The 13,631-nt window shown below is 47.6% G+C and overlaps 1 long non-coding RNA gene across 1 annotated transcript; it reads right to left on the reverse strand.

Moving 5' to 3' along the window:
- Positions 1-11,779: 11,779 nt before the first annotated feature.
- LOC140702570 (uncharacterized) lies at positions 11,780-12,958 on the reverse strand. Its single transcript, XR_012081779.2, has 2 exons — positions 12,724-12,958; positions 11,780-12,297 (listed from the first exon to the last, which is right to left on the reverse strand). It is a non-coding gene; the product is annotated as an uncharacterized LOC140702570 (long non-coding RNA).
- Between the last annotated feature and the right edge of the window lie 673 nt (positions 12,959-13,631).

Consider the following 13,631-nt stretch of genomic DNA (forward strand, 5'->3'; position numbering starts at 1 on the left):
AACCAGGTGGTCACCTTCCGTTGAACCAAAGAAGCGTCTGAAAATTATGCAAGCTTGATTTCCTGCCTTTCCTTCCTTAAAGCATCAATGGTTTTTCCTGCATGATTCTTGTCACTCTTGATGGCGCAAGAGATGAACCCATCAGGGACCATCCAAAGTGTGATTCGGGTAGTTAGGTTTTCATCCTGGCTTTTTCTCTGCAATAGATGCCTTTGGGGAGAACAGAAAGCAGGTCAGCCTTGGTTGAAATAATGTATGCAGCCGCACTGCATATATGCATAGAAATCCCTTCTAAGAATTTTGTTTGATCAGCAGCATTAATAAAAGGGCCTAATTTGTGCTAAATGTGTGGAAGGGAATATAGGTACAGTATTCTTCTGATTCCTTATTTTCTATCTGTTTGTCTATTGGACATGGTTTTAAAAGTGGCCTTTAAAAAAAGAATTATGTACATGTTAGCAAAAGTGGTCTATACAACTATATCGTGTAGGGGAAATTGAGTACACCTAACATTAGGGGAAAATACATATTTCTTTATATATACAAATATATATATATATTTAAAAACAAGCCTTTACAGCAATCTATTTTATTCAACCCTTGACACATTAAGATTAAAATTTATTCGGATGGTCATACTTTTTGAGCTAATGCAAAGGTTAGATTTATTTGAATAGGGTCCAGGATTCTGCCATCATTGCTCCAGAAATATTTGAAAAGGGGCCTTTAAAGCAATGTCCGGGCATCGGTGGGAGGCCCCTTACCACGTGATTCTCTTCTCTGTTGGTCCATTGGAATGGAGTGAACCATAGGGTGAAATAAGTCTTCTTTCTTTATGCACTCACTGCGTGCTGGCTTCTCAAGTGAGCGTTTCTGCTCAGATTCTCCTCCAGATGTTCCACAGAGAAACGGTCTGCTGCTTTTCATTTTTTTAAACACCCTGGACTAGCTTTCTGACCTCATCAGGAGGTAAACCTTGATAGATCTTCATGGTCTTCCCATAAGTGGAAAGAAAAAAGGCACCTTGGGGTGGAAGTCAATGCCTGTATTGTCAATTTTGGGCAGAACAGACGCATGACTCGGTCTCCTTGAGGGAATCCAGACGGCACTTCTAATTCTGCCACACTCCACAGAATTTCTTGGCAGGTCTTTTCCTTATCATCAACATCTCCTGCCTTTATATTCATACATTTTACTTCCAAATGGGTGGCCATGTCCTGCTTGAGTCCCTCCGCCCTGGGCGATGAAAACATAAAGGCAAAAGTGGAAGGGGGAAACCGGTCACAATAGAATGAAAGAAACCACCCATTGTTGCCCTGATCCACACACCCGCCACTGCCTGTTAATTCAGGGTGGTGGAACTGTCTGAACATTTTTTCAGAAAGCCATAAAAACCTGCACCTTTTTTTCCCTATTTGAGACTCTTTTTTGTGTGTGTTTAACCAGTAAGGAAAAACACCACTTCCTCCTAGAATTTCACGGATGGTAGGACAGAGTAAAGTATGCACAATCACACCCCCACCCACCCCCACCCCATGTGTAGATATGTAAAGATGTTGCGGGGGGGGGAGAGAGAAGAGTTCGGGCAAAGGGTAACACATAAGCTGATCTTGATTTTCATGGGGCCTGTTAGTCCTGCTTCAAGTCATCCGATTGTGTGTGTGTGTGTGTGTGTGTGTGTGTGTGTGTGTGTGTGTGTGTGTGTGTGTGTGTGTGTGTGTGTGTGTGTGTGTGTGTGTGTGTGTGTGTGTGTGTGTGAGTGAGAGAGTGTACGCAGAAGAAAGGAGAACATGGTGAGCAACAGCTTTGAAATGGAACCCTTTTTATCTCTTTAATCCTGTTCTGTCCGCAGCTGTCCTAACACACAACCAGACTGGCTGGAGGTAAGTGAGAGGCAGGTGAGAGGGAGAACGTTGATCCCGGATTGTGATCTCTGCTGGTTGTTGCTGTGATGCCAGGTCCAGCAAAAGTTAAGAGAGAAGAGAGGGGGGGAAGAAGCCACCCTCCCCACCCTTAAAACAGATGGGGACGCAGAAGGAAAGCCATTTGAAAGGGACGGACGGCTGTGCTTGAACCCAAATGGGCAAAAATTAAAAAAAAGCTGGAGAGCGGGCAAGGCCGTGAAAGGCATTGTGTGGGTCATGATTAACCTTTGAAGCCACAACACGTCAGGGAAAAGGAGAGGCCGGGGCGTCCTTCTGGATCCTTTCCCTGCCCTCCTTGGGATTGATGATGGGGACGGTGAAAGGGGACGTGTCGGAAGGTGTCTGTGGAAGCAGAGCGCTGGAGAAGGATGAGCATCGTCGGGGGGGGGGAGAGGCTTTTGGACAGCCTTCCTGGAATCCACCAGTACAAATCCTCCCCCCCCCCCCAAGTCAATAACAGGCAGGCAGAAGTGGGGGAAGCATCCTCCAAGGTTTTCGGCTTCAGGCCACAGAGGCACCCAAGGCCGGGCCCAGCCCCGGAGGGCGCAAGGCCGGCAAACGTCTGCATTTGGGGACTGGGTGTTTGCTCTCAAGCCCCTCGACGGTGAATGCAATCCGGAAACTTTGGGGTTCCCCTTTTGGAAAGACCCCCGTGTGAGCGCTTCTTCTGAGCAGGATGCCCTTCAGCCCTGTCCGTGGGGAGGGGTGGGCTTCTCTCTCCCTGCCAGCAGGACAGCGTGGAGGGGGGCCCTCGCCGTGTCCTCCCCACCCACCCCGCGGCTCAGCCACCCACACGAGGGGGTCTATTTTAGGTTGGCTGTTTCGGAAGGGCGACGGGAAAGAGGAGGCCAGGCCAGACAAGAGGGTTGCTTAGCAACCCCAGGCTTGAGCGCTGACATGGCTAAGTGCAAGTAATCTGCTTCATTGGGGAGAGAGAAAAAAGGGGGAGATCATTTTAAGCAATGCTTCCTCCAGGACTGATTAATTTCTCCGTCTCTCCGGTTTCCTCTTCCTCTTGCATTTCTTTTCCCTTTGAGAGCCCAAGGAGAGGCCTTGCTGAGGGCCGCCACCACCACCTCCCACCGTGTTCCCTGGGCTGAGCTTGGCCCGGCTTTCCACAAACTTTTCCTGTGGTGCTGGAAAAAAAAGCAAAGCAAAACACAACAAGGGTAAGGGACCTGTTTGGACCATCCCTCCCAACATCCCTCCCGAGCAAGGAATCCTAGAGGGGATGATGAGTGTTGTAAACCACTGTTTCTTGCCGTGCTATTGGATAGCTCAGGTGTTCAGAGGTTGGGGGTTCGAATCCCCCATGGTGCCACCTAGAGAGGGGCAGGGCCCTCTCGGCCAAATGACCTTAATCCTGTCCTCGTTCCGTTCAAGCTGAATTTTTTTTAATTTTAGAGCAGCCGGTCCACAGCGAGCCCCCTAATTCGTTTCGGCACAGAATCAAAGTCTGTGATGCATGAGCCATAGTCTACCGGTGTCACTTGAGAGAACACACACACACACACACACACACACACACACACACACACACACACACACACACACACACACACACACACACACACACACACACACAAACACAATGCAATTAAATGTGGGGGGGTACACATGGTGTAAATGGCCGTGCTGTTCCTTATGGTGGAGAAAAGGCAAATTCCGCGGAAATAGATATTGATGGAGTCATCAAAACAGCCGTTCCCCTGCTTGTGTGGGCACTCTCATGGTAGCTGGGGATTATTGGGAAGTGTAGTCCAGAAACACCCCGAAAACCTAACTCTTAATTTCCCACACTCTTTTCGTTTGCATGGGTGGCTTTGTTTTGGCTAGTTAAACTGAGCACTCCCACCCATGAAGACTGGATTTGCCGTGGAAACCTATGTAGAGCAAAAATGGCTAATTATTTTCCCCCACACACACACACACACAAGTATTCCTGCATCCAATGCCTGCTGAAAGTAACCAAGCCTAAACCTTGTCTAGAAGCAAAAAAGAGACTAAACTTAAGCTATTGCATTTGGGGTCTATCAGGAGAAGGCAGGACTTGTTGGAAAGGAGCAAGGAGACGTGAAAAGCAGAAAGAAACGAGGAAGCGGGAATGTGAGATGGTTTGACTCAATAAAGAAAGGCACCGTTTTGCATTTAAAAGGCCTGAGCAGAGCAGGACACGATTGTGACAAACCCAGACCTACTGGGATCTGCCACACTTTAACTAAGCTGCCACCAACCATTCCCTATAAGAAGTCACACAGACCAGGGATGGATTTTTAAACAATAAAAAGAATAAGGTTTATTTTAAATACACACAGGAAAATAAAACAATCAGGTGAATAAAATAAAGTAACGTGGCTTATTCTCACTCATACAAGCATACAGTTTGGTTCACACAGAACCCTTAAGTTGAAGCACAGACCCTGAACCTATCAGTTCTGGCTAACCAACAGACACCTGAACCTATCAGGTTGGTACTCCGACACACAGTAGTACCCTGTCTGACACACAGACTCCCACAACAGCTTCTTCTTCCCAGCTGCTGCTTCGTCACAACCCAGTGTCTCTCAGCATCTTCTAGCGTCTCATAAACTCTCCACACACGCTTCACATATATATACAGTACAGCCCCTCCTCCTGATGTCCCGCCTTCCACTCCCCATAGGATGGAACTTTCCCTCCAAACCCATGACAGACAGGTAACATCAGTGCTGTATGTAACACCTCCCCTCTTTATAAGTTGTTTTGTAGGGGGAAAGCTAAGGTGCTTTTCACCAAAAAACAACCTGAATAAAACATACAAAACCAGTTATACATACCATATTATACTCACTTATACTTACATTCTAAGTTAACTATAGCAAATAGGCATTTAAACATTTACCATATACATTACATCAATTTACCTTTATTCATACAAACCAATTCAAAAACAGGTACATTTTACTTTTTGTCATCATTATATACACATAGTCCATGTTTCTTTCGCCGTCTTCATTCTTCAGGTCTTCTTGATAAGGCGTCAGCAACACAGTTCACTGACCCTCTGACCACCTTCACTTCAAAGTCATAGTCCTGTAGGTTTAAAGCCCACCTCATAAGTTTGCTATTGTGGGTTTTCATTGTCTTTAACCATTGCAATGGTGAATGGTCAGCACACAGAATAAAATGTCTTCCCCAGATGTAAGGCTTGGCCTTCTGGATCGCGTAGACTATGGCCAAACACTCCTTCTCCACGGTTGCCAAATGTCTCTCACCTTTTTGAAGTTTCCTACTCAGGTAGGACACTGGATGCTGGTCACCATTCTCATCCTCCTGGCACAGAACTGCTCCTACCCCGGTGTTAGACGCATCGGTGTAGATGATGAACTCCCGGTCGAAGTCTGGAGCCCGCAGCACAGGATAGTTGATTAACGCCTCCTTCAACCTCTGGAACGCCGCCTCACAGTCGCTGGTCCACGGGATGCGGTCATCAGCCGTCTTCCTCGTCAGATCGGTCAGCGGAGCCGCAATCTCGCTAAACCTCGGGATGAACTTTCTGTAGTAGCCCACCAACCCAAGAAATGATTTGACCTTTTTCTTGGTGTTGGGTCTAGGCCAATCACGAACTGCTTCTATTTTGGCCTCCAGGGGTTTTATCACTCCTCCCCCTACCATGTGACCCAAGTATTTTATTTCTGGGCTACCCAGCTGACACTTGCTGGCCTTTACTGTTAGCCCTGCTGCACTTAACCTCTGCAGCACTAACTCCAGGTGTATCAGGTGATCTTCCCAGGTATTACTGAAGATCCCTATGTCGTCAATGTAGGCCACTGTAAAGTCATTGAGCCCTGCCAAGGTCTGGTCCATCAGCCTTTGGAATGTGGCTGGTGCATTTCTGAGACCAAAGCTCAGGACTCGAAACTCATAGAGACCAAAAGGGCTGCAAAAGGCAGTTTTTTCTTGATCCCTGGGATCAATTCTTAATTGCCAATATCCCTTTACCAGGTCCAATGATGAGATGAACCGACAACCCCCTATGGTTTCAATCAGGTTGTCTAGCCTGGGCATTGGGTAGGCATCAGGAGTGGTTACACGGTTTAATTTCCTGTAATCGACACAAAACCTAATGCTCCCATCAGGCTTGTCCACAAGGACTATCGGAGAGGACCAAGGACTAGAAGATGGGACGATTATGTTCTCCCTCAGCATCTCGTCCAGCTCCTTCCGCACCTTGTCCCTATAGGGTCCCGTTACTCGGTATGGGGATACTGCCTGCGGGGGTGCATCCCCTGTGTGGATCCGATGCATCACTCCCTTCACTATCCCCGGCTTGTTGGAAAACACCTGTTGATATTTACTAAGCAGCATTTTTAGTTCTTGCTGCTGGTCTTGGGTGAGTGCAGGACTGATCTTTACCTCCTCTGGGTTGTATTTTACTTCCCCTCTACCCTCCCAGAAGGGTAATTCCGCTTCCTCACTCTCAGCTGCTTTTATCGCGAATAAAACCCTCTGTTCCCCTCTGTAGTAGGGTTTTAGGGCATTCACATGAACCACCCTCCTTGCTTGGTTCTCCTCCTGCTCTATTAGGTAGTTCAGGTCTGACATCTTGGAAATGACCCTATATGGTCCTGCCCATTTGAGCTGCAGTTTATTCTCTCTGCAGGGCCTAAGCCAAAGCACTTCCTCCCCTGGGTCAAAGTGCCTCTCTCTAGCTTTGTGGTCATACCATGTTTTCTGTCTGACCTTCTGAGCTTGCAGGTTTTCTGCTGCCAGCTCTAGATTTCTCCTTAGGTCATTCATCAAGGTGTCTATGTATGTCACAACGTCTTGTGGGTCATCCTGGGTGATCTGCTCCCAATCTTGCTTGATCAAATCAAGGGGCCCTTTCACCCCTAAGTGTGCAGCAGACATGTCAGAGTGACCCCTTTGTAAGATCATGGGGCGATACTTTTCAGGTACCACCAGCTGACTTCTGATCCCATCTCCCCCTTTTGAGATATTCCTCAGGGTTTCTCTATATAAAATCCCCTTTTTCTCCAGAAATCTCACTGGGGTTTCAGGTGTTAGCGGGGCGTCAGTCACCTGTTCAAAACACTTTTGGAGAGTGGCGTCTGCCTTTTGCTCCTGTCCAAATCTGCTGTCTGTGGTTAAGGTTTCCACCACAGCTTCTGAACTCCCCTCTGCTTCCGTCTCTGGCTCATCATTACCCCCCTGAACTGTCCCTGTGGTGGCTTGTGAGCGTGTAATCACTAGCACCCGTTTCACATGTTCAGCCAGGTCATTTCCCACGAGCACGGCTGCTGGCAGAGTCGATAAAATCGCTAGCCGCCAATCTCCCCTCCAGCCTTGAAAGTGGACAGGTACCTCTGCTACTGGCAGAGAGATTACCTGCCCCTCAATCCCTGCCACCTTTATGCTCTCATTTGGGATTATAAACTCCCTAGGAATAATATCTGGATGGCACAGGGTTACCTGGGAACAAGTGTCCCGCAGCCCCCTATACTGACGGTCAAGTATTCCTACGTCCACCCCGGCTGTCTCAAACAACTGAGAATCTGTTTTCACCAGCAAGCAGCGCTTTACCTCTATAAGAGGACCATTTTCCTCAGCCTGATCAGCAGAGGTAGCTGTTCCAGACTGAGTAGCCATGGCAACAGGCTCCCTCAGTGACACTGAGCCTTGCTCTTTCTGGACACAGAACACAGCTTTTGGCTTGGTCCCACTAGACTCCTGAGGCACCATTCCTTTTAGCTGCTTTAATTTCTCACAATCTGAGATTAGATGACCCTTTCCCTGACAGAAATAACATTTTCTGGTGTATTTTGATTCTCTCTCATCTTGTTTTGGTTTTCCCTCCAAAATCTGAGGTCTTAGTTTCATGTCTGAGGGCTTCCCTTCACCATGGGCCCCTCCCCCTTGCTGGCTTTTCCCTGGTCCCTGAGAGTACTTGCTGTAGGTTTCTTTGAGTTTACCTACAGATTTCCCCTCACCCAAGGGCTTTCTTATTTGGGAAATAAAATCTGCGATCTCTGCGGCTGCTGCCACAGATTTCGGTTTCCTTTCCCTCACCTGGAATTTCAATTCCCCATGCAGGACTGAATAGAACTGTTCCAGTGCTATCAAGTCTTTAAGCTGCTCATAGGTCTCTGTTCCCTCCTGCGATAGCCATTTCTCAAGCAGCCTCACCAATTGGGCCCCCACTTGGGTGAAAGTCTGCTCTGGCTTTTTGGTTAGGGACCTGAATCTTTGTCTCAGCTGCTCTGCATTTATCCCATGTCTGGCAAACACCAGTTTTTTAAACTCTGCAAAATCTTTCATCAGTTCCTCAGGCATCTCGGCATAAACCTCAGCCAGGCTACCACTAATTAAAGACCGCATGATGGTCATCTTCTCAGTTTCCCTCACTGAGAAGTCCACAAACGCTCTTTCCACTAAGGAAAAGAACACCTCGGGACAATCTCCCTTGTGGTACACAGGGAATTTCTTCAGGTCAGCTTTAGACAGTTGGCCTCCCTCAGAATCCCTATTGTTATTATTGTTCTGGTTCATCATTTCCAGTTTTTTTTAATTCAAACGCCATTTTCTCTCTCTGCAATTCCAATTCAATTCTCTGTCTCTCTAATCTTTCTTCTCTTTCCAATCTCTCTATTTCAAATTGCCTTTGTTTCTCTCTTTCCCTTTCCTCCATTTTTTCTCTCTCTAACCTTTCCTCCACTTCAAATTGCCTCATCCTCAGTTCATGCTGTTGGGCTATGAGCAATTTTCTGAGTTCTGGGTCTTGCTCTCCTGTGCTGTCACCTTGCACTGAGCCAAATTCCTCCTCAGAACCTTGGTCAATCTGGGGGTCTTTCACTTCACTCATGTCTGCTACTTTGCTTCGAGTCAAGGGCATAATCCCCCCTCAGAACAGGCTGCTTTAAAAGTCAAGCCTCAAAATAAAACGACCACTTTTTTCCTTCTTGCCTCAGAACCAGCTTTCCCTAGAGATTGCTGCTGTTCTTCAGCACTACTTGCAACAGTATCGAGTCAGAGCCTACCCCCCTCTGCTGGGCCTCTCAGCTGGCAAGCTAGCTCGCTGTTGCTACGCAGTTTTGCCTCAGCTTTTTCCCGCCAAAATTAGGCTGCCTCAGAGCACCTTAATCTAAGTCTCCCCAGTTGGCACGTTCTTCTACTAGCGCACCTCCCCGTGAGGTACACCTAGAAGATTACCTACGCGCCTCAGACTGTCCCTGACTAGACCCCCCTTGCTCTGGGCACACTTGCCAAGGCTTTGCTGGACCGCTGGACAACTGGACCAGTCGTATCCCACACGCTGGACACCAATCAATGTGACAAACCCAGACCTACTGGGATCTGCCACACTTTAACTAAGCTGCCACCAACCATTCCCTATAAGAAGTCACACAGACCAGGGATGGATTTTTAAACAATAAAAAGAATAAGGTTTATTTTAAATACACACAGGAAAATAAAACAATCAGGTGAATAAAATAAAGTAACGTGGCTTATTCTCACTCATACAAGCATACAGTTTGGTTCACACAGAACCCTTAAGTTGAAGCACAGACCCTGAACCTATCAGTTCTGGCTAACCAACAGACACCTGAACCTATCAGGTTGGTACTCCGACACACAGTAGTACCCTGTCTGACACACAGACTCCCACAACAGCTTCTTCTTCCCAGCTGCTGCTTCGTCACAACCCAGTGTCTCTCAGCATCTTCTAGCGTCTCATAAACTCTCCACACACGCTTCACATATATATACAGTACAGCCCCTCCTCCTGATGTCCCGCCTTCCACTCCCCATAGGATGGAACTTTCCCTCCAAACCCATGACAGACAGGTAACATCAGTGCTGTATGTAACAACGATCACTAATTGTGTTGCCACAAGGCATGTAACTGCAAAATTCCTGCATGCTCATGGATGCGCTAGCTGGAGATGATGGGAGTGGCAACCCATTATATCTAGGGGGCAGGCAAGAGGTTGGGGGGATTGTGGAGAAGGAACTTTCTGATTCTACTCCCCTTCCCTTTGTGTTTCACTGAAATGGGTCCCTTCGCTCAGCTTTTCAAATTAATTGCCTCGCCCTCGTCCAGACTCAGTAAGCGATGCAGCAGTAAAACCATCCATGCGATCTTCAGACACGGAACCAGGCGGTGCTCGGTGCTCGGTGGTGACTCACCGCGTGGCTTCACCCCCTGTGCCCTGATTCAGTGTCTTGCAAGCGGCAGGAGGCTTTGAACTTTCTCAGATAATGAGGGGAGAGCGTCCTCAATGCCATCGCAAGAGAGGAACGCACAATGTCCAGAGAACCCGCGTTTTCCAAAGCACGTTGACTGATGGAGCGAGAAGGACAGACTCGAAGCAGGAAACAAGCATAAGAGCTCAAGGATTTAGGTGTCTGACTGGGGAGCTGGAGGTTGGGAGTTCGATTTCCCCACTGGTGGGCCTCCTGGACAGGGGCTGGACTAGATGATCCACAGGGTCCCTTCCAGCTGTGCACTTCTAAGATGCTGATGATGCAACATGTATGCAAAAATGGTCATAAGGATGCCATTCCAAAAGGTGCTGCGTTTTAACCCTTGTTGTAATCAGCGCACAAGGTCTACGTACAACCTTTCAGCTCAGCGGTTCAGGGAAGGTGAGACCGGACGTCCTTGGATACGAACACCCACCCACCAAAAGGTTTGCTTTGCTCTTGCAGGGTCTTAGAAAGGCCTCCACTCCTCAGGCCGGCCTTCGAGAAGGATGCTTCGTTGGGCCTGAAAGTCTCGTTATTCCTTGTCTCACCCTCCCGGGTAAACATCCCAAGAACCCAACTGCTCTGTCGGAAGACTCCTGCCCCATTAAAGGAGGTTTCGACAGGAGGAAAGCGGGTGGGGAAATGCTAAAAGAGATCAAATCCCACCCCGGCATGTGGAAATATATATTTTTGACTAATCCGAGCGTTGCAGCAAATTGCTTCCCACGAGACCTTTGCTTTCTCGCTTTCTCCCGAGCCGCAAACACACTTCAAAGAATACAAAATGCCGATATAATATGGGGAGCAGGCTATCAAGCGGAGAGAAACCGACACCCCTTTCTCTGCTCAGCAAAAAAAAAAACCCTCCACTTTTGAAGTCTTTAAATTTGTTTCAGGGGCATGTCCCTGAAATTCAAGCGGCTGATCCCAGCAGAGAGGAGAAATGTGATGATTTTGAGGGTGGGGGTGGTGGAGGTGTGGGACTACAACTCCCAGAAACCTGCACCCAGCTGCCTGGGGTGTTATGGGAACTGTAGTCCATCTTAGGTCAAAGCAGACGGACTCAGAGCAAACCAAACTGTTTCTTAACCTTTGTGAAGCAGCTGGACTTCCTTCCCGGTGGACCCGTTTTTATTTCAGAGCTGTTGAACCTAGACAAAGCCGTCCGCAGGGAAACTATATTTCCCAGATGTTTAACAGGCGTCTGGTCTGTACTACCTCACCCTCCCAAGCTGCTGCTATACAACAGTGCTCTGCTATGGTCCTGGAGGTGGGGGCTTAACCCTCCTGGCTAATAGTAATGGCCTCCAGGAACTTATCCAGTCCTGTTTTAAAGGTCCCCAAGCTGGAAGTCATAGGAACATCCTGTGGCAGTGAATTCCACTGGCTAATTATGTAGTATTGGAAGAAAGCTATCTTGAGTCTCCCACCACTTCGGCAGATGCTCCAACCGGGTTCTGGTATTATGAGAAAAGGAGAAAAGCTTCTCTGTTATCTATTTTTCCCACACAGTGTGTATTTTTTTTCATACACCTCTGCCAGACGACTTTGATCAGCAGAGACGGAGACTTGAGTTGGGGGACAGGCTGTCAAGTCAGACTTGAGTCGCACTGGATACGCGACTCGGGTTTATTTTTTCAATGACACAGCCCATTTTTGCCAGCTACTCTGCAAGGCCGGTGGCATGGTCTCCAGGAGAGATTCAGCTCCTTTTTTTCCTTTTCCTTTTTCTTTTTTGGTGAGAGAAGGGCACACGGTCCTTCTGAAGACCAAAAGCCAACACAGAACTCTTTTCGGACGTTGGCTGTGTTGCTGGGTTCACCCACAGGCCTGCATGTCACACGGATGAGTAAATCACAAGCTCCAGATGTCTAGACCGTTCCAAAATTGTGCGGTCTAATCTTGCTGAAGCAATGGGCTTTAAATCTTTAATGGGTTTCTTAAAAGGAAGAAAAAAAAATAATGCAAGCCCTCCGTAAAACACCACGAGCTTCTCTGTCTGCTGGCTGCACAATTTTCGGCCACTGTCGGGTCTCCCCCTTCCTGCATCTGAGTAACGTTTCCTGGAGGAAGGTCTGGTTCTCGGCGGGATTCAAGACGGTCCTCCAACGTCATGCTACTCCAGTTCAAATTTGTAGGACCATTCCTTAGGAGAAAAGAAAGAATGCATGTTTTATGAAACGGTATCTGTCTGGTGACCTGCATTTGAACCACATGGAGACAGAAGAGGCACACACAACTCTTAATGGAAGATCTTGAAACCTTTCCAGTCCATTTATATGCAAGGAAGAAATGTAAAATGAGTGTATGACAAGCCCCCCTTTCCTTTCTCTTTTGGAAAAGAGCAGGTTTCAGACATTAGAATTTCTTTTTCTTTTTTTTAAGATAAAAACTCCCTCAACAACTTTGCTGAGCTTGGAACAAGGTCTGTGTGGGAATGAATACGCATGCACTCTATGGTTATAATTTTAATCTCTGTTACAAAAAGCTCATACCTAACATCGCTAATAATTATGCTGGGTATAAAGGGCAGAAGAAATTGTTACTAAAAACAAAGCAGCTGACATCGTACATCACATTGTGGGATTGGTTCTAGGTGAGACCCACAATCCACCTCTGGATTCATCCGATTCTGGTAAGTCTTGGTTCTTTGGATCATCTGAATCATCATGATCATCCTCTTGGAAATGCAGAGCTGGAAGAGACTTTATGGATCCATCAAGTCCAGACCCTCTCAAGGACGCCCAGTGGGGGAATCAAACTCCCAACCTCTGGCTCCACACCCAAAGACCTCAACCCGTGAGCCGTTCCAAAGTTTGACCTCCAGAGTGAAATTGTAAGGCCGGCATTTGTCTGTATGGCATGCTTATTTTGAATGCATCAACGAGGGACGGCTTGGGATAAAATACCCTGAGGATTTCTGTGCCAGCCTCTGTGAATGAAGCATGCATGCCAGCCCAAGGGCCTGAGATGATGAGCGTCCTGGTTCCACTTCAGACGTCTGGCGTGTCTGCGCATGAATGAGGCCAGTGCTTTTCCGTCCACAGCCCTGCAGGAGCTGGTGGGCAAATCGGAACAAGATGGCGCTTAATGGAGCGAAGCGAATCCATTATTTTATTCCAGCGCTGGAACCACACTTTGGAAGCCATTTCTAAGATCATCAGATGAAAGGGTCTGGAAGAAGCCAGGAACATTCGCTACGCCTGTTCAGACGATTTTGAGGACCGATACCACCGACCTCCATCAGGCCCCCTTTGTAGACATAAATTATAGCTTCATTTACAGGTTTCAAAGTAAACTGTGAAAAAGGCTCTGGCGCTCCCGCAGAGGCTTTGTTTCCCTTTTCCAACCGGAATAAAAAGATAAGCTTCTATTACTTTCAACAGCAGCCTGGTTAAAGTCTTCCAGCCGGTCCTTTAACAGCTTAAGAAAGTTCAACAAACAGCAGCTCGGTTGCCTTTTTTTGCTATGAGATCATCT

This window comes from Pogona vitticeps, chromosome 13 (genome assembly GCF_051106095.1).
Source record: "Pogona vitticeps strain Pit_001003342236 chromosome 13, PviZW2.1, whole genome shotgun sequence".
Taxonomy (NCBI): Eukaryota; Metazoa; Chordata; class Lepidosauria; order Squamata; family Agamidae; genus Pogona; species Pogona vitticeps.